We start from the raw sequence: 4128 nt of genomic DNA on the forward strand, positions 1-4128 counted from the left end.
GCTAATGAAAGATATATTTTCAAGCCCTTAAGCGCCTTATCATGTTTCTGCCCCATGCAAACATTTTATCTTTTTCAGGATATCGTAGAAATCCTTACACTTTTCTGAGGATCTTGAAATAAATTTGTTTAAAGCTGCTATCCTGCCAATCAACCTTAGGACATCCTTCATGTTAGATGGTGCCTTCAGGTTCACGATGGTCTTGATCTGCTCTGTACTTGCTTCAATCCCCTTTTTGGTGACCATGTATCGCAAAATCATTCCTGCCCTCACTCCAAATTGGCACTTGGAGGGGTTCAGCTTCATATTATACTTGTCGAGAATGTCAAAGGCTTCTTGAAAATCCGGAGGTGATCCACAGATTTCTTTGACTTTACCACCATGTCTTTGATATAGACTCCCATAGTGTCCCTTAGTTGCTCTTTGAACATCAAGTTGACCAATCCTTGATAGGTGGTACTTGCATTTTTCAAACCAAAAGGCTTCGCAGTATAACAATACATACATGTTGGAGTCATATATTCTGTGTCTTCTTGGACTGAGGGTTACATTTGGATTTGTCGGAATCCCGTAGAGGCTTCCATAAAGGTTAGCATCTCATGCCCAACAGTTGTATCCAACATGGAGTCTATATGTGGCAATGGAAAAGGGATCTTTGGGGCAAGCTTTGTTGAGGTCTGTGTAGTCGACACAAAATCTCCACTTGCCGTTTTTCTTCTGGACTACCACCAATTGGCTAAATATCATGGGAAATTTACCTCCCTGATCATACCTGCTTTCAACAATTTCTCAAAGTTTTCTTGGATGACCACATTTCTTTCAGGTGTGAACTTTCTTCTCTTTTGTTAAATTGGCCTAAAACTTTTATCCAAACCCAATTTATGAGTAATTACATTTTTAGAAATACCTGTCATGTCCTCATGTTTCCATATAAAGGTAGAGATTATGCTTTTGAGGAACTTGACCAACTGATATTCAATAACTTCAGGAATTCCAGTTCCTATTAACACTTTGATGTCAATATCCTGATAATCTAATCGTACTTTTTTGACCTCTTGTCCAGTTGATTCCAAGACATCAAGTGTTTTGTTATTTGATTGCTATGCTTGAGTTGATTTAGCCGTTGGCTTCATTGACAAGACAGAACAGTATGTAGCCTCCTGTCGGTCACCTTGTATCTTGACATTCCTCCAAGGTTTCAGCATTTTGATGAATTGATGATAAGTCGAGGGTTCAGGATTCATATCATAGATCCAGGGTCTGCCTAAGATAACATTGAAAGAGGTTAACGCATCAATAACATAAATTTATGGATAGAACTTACTCCCTTAACGTAAACTGGAATCTTGATCTCTCCCACTGTACTCTGGGCTTCTTTGCTGAATCCCACCAAGACCGAGGATTTAGATACAATCTCGGATTTAGAAAAGTTCATTCTCTTCAAGGTTTTTAGTTGTATGATATTCACTGAGCTTCAATTGTCTACTAGGATACCACACACAAAGCAATTAGCAACATACATTCATGGTGAGGATCCTAAATGAAGTTCATGTCCTCATCATCAAACGTGACTCATTCTTTGGGCAAGGTCATCCTCTAGGTTGGTCCCTTCGGTTTTCAGTTTGGCTACATTGGCATTCCTTTTGGCTGCTGAGTAAGACGTGTCGCATATGTCTGAACCGCCGGAGATAACATTCACAATCCGAGTGCCTGGAGGGGGAGATTCCCCTCTTTTGGGAGCCTTCTCAGGATCCTAACTTCTATTTATCTTTCCCACCAACTCTTTTAAGTGACCTTTGCTGAGTAGGTAGTTGATATCCCTCCTTAGAGCAATGCAGTGTTCCATCATGAGACTGAAATCTTCATGGAAGGCACACCACTTGGATTTATCCTTCCATGTAGTTCGTTTCTTGTTCTTTCATTGCCATTTTACTTTTTCACCTATATCCTGCATAGCACACATAAATCCACGAATATTAAATAAAAAACAATAATCATGTAACTTAGGAAAAGAATCATCATTCTCATCCTCGTCTACCAATTTAATCCTATCATTCTTGGAACAAGGTTGGGATCGATTCAGTTTAGATGATGGGGTATCCGGGTGGTTGTAGCTGCTAGAACCATCCAGCCGTTACTGAATCATCCTATCGTCTTCCAGTATGATGAACCTTAGTACCCTATTCGTCTAGATTACAGCAAGGATTCACGACAAGATCCTCATAGAAAGATACACTTGAGATCCATCTTGAAAGATTGCATAGTTGTTGCAACATCCAGTTGGGAATCTCTATACCTACCTTGCTGAATTTGCTGAGGAAATCCCTATGGGGTTCATCATTTCCATGTGTTACTCTATACAAGTCACTAGTTAACCTATTGAAACTTCTATTTCAAGAAAATTGGTTATTATACAGATTAACTAAATGAGCAAAAGATTTAATAAACAAAAGGAAGGACACTTAGGAGCCATTTTTACGCAACTCCGGTCAGGGTTGAGCCAAAGCCTTTTCACAAATATGCTCTTCAGGACCCATTGTTCCATCATAATTGAACAAATTCATTATAGGCAGAGTGTTCTTCAAAAATTAGGTAAACAAACACGGTAAAGGTAAAGGTTAGCACATCGATAAATCGAGCAAAAATCTTGGATCCTCGTGAGGATTTTCGGAAAAAAAACCTCGAGAGGGGAAATTATCCCTTGCCTTAACTTATTAATAGGAAAAGTGGGTTACATCTCGAGAACTGACTGAGAAAATATTCTAAGTAGAATAGTGAGTGCAGAAATTTGTGTTATCTAAGTGTTCTCATCAGCCTCCTTTTATAGAAAAAAGAAATAACAAACTATTCTAAAAATTAGGAAACCCTAGCTATGTGACCACTTCAAGACCTATTCTTCTTCCCCACGTACTATTCAACTAGAACTCTAAAATACCAGCAAGACTCAGTCTACTAGCCGTTTTCAGGTTGTTATTAAATGAGTAACCTAGAAGCATATTAGTTAGTTTAAGTAAAACAACATTAAAAATTCCAAACATGCTAAGGAACCCAGATGTCAGGATATCGTTCAAGATACTGTTGAGGATCCTGGTAGAGAAATTTACCCACAACAAACACATGTTTCAATCATCCATTTATATTAATGAAAATTCTTTTATGTTTTCCTTATGTTCATTTACGTTTGTTTACGTATTAATAGAAGACTATTAAATCTTATTTGTATCTTACAAATTTATCACCCTAAAATGTGTTATATTTGTTTGCTTGTGTTAATTTATGTTCATGAATTGATCGTTTAGATTTTAAAAAAACGAACTTGTAAATGTTAAACATTTTAAACGAACGCAACAGAAATATCTATTCGATTATGTGTTCGTGTTCATTTAAAGTTAATTGAACGAACATGAACGTTCCCTTGTTTGTGTTCTTTCGATTCATTTGAAGACCTATATTTTGTATTAAGATAAATACTTAAGAAAACAATTGGACATTTATTTAAGCAATTAACCATACTAACCCGATTTGATTAACCTTAAACCTAATTGGTGTGACGGTACATGTAACACCAATTAGATAGATTTTCAAGACAAACCCCACCACAAATATCACATATCGTTAATTGAATAATACGCCTATGTCGTTTTAGAGGTGTACATTATCATTATCATATTGGCAGAGCGTCAGTGCTCTATACATTGATATATAGTCTAACAATTGTTCCACTATGTCATATGTACACTCATGAATATTGTTATGGGTAGAAATTTCAAGGATCCAGACAAGTAGGATCCTTAGAAGAATCCTTACAGCGCATCAGGATAACAGACAGACAAGACTCTCTTAAGTTTCATTATAAATTTTCGTTATCCTTTCACTCTTGATTTGATCTCGCAGGAAACGTTCGACAATTAATTCTCAGCTGAAGACTTGGTCAAACCTTTAAAGATAAGAGATGTTGGGAATTGTTACAACTTGTTTATGGCAAAGATAGACCATCCGTAACCGCACTAGGATCCTCGCAAGAGCATTTAATGCTCATTGCTGTAAATTATTATTGTTTATCCTTCATGTAATTATATATAGAAGTGATTGAACTCACATAAGACACTGACACATACCTGTATACAT

The sequence above is a fragment of the Bidens hawaiensis genome, unplaced genomic scaffold, assembly GCF_021521415.1.
Source record: "Bidens hawaiensis isolate Kalapana, Puna unplaced genomic scaffold, B.hawaiensis_p1.1 tig00007388_1, whole genome shotgun sequence".
Lineage (NCBI taxonomy): Eukaryota > Viridiplantae > Streptophyta > Magnoliopsida > Asterales > Asteraceae > Bidens > Bidens hawaiensis.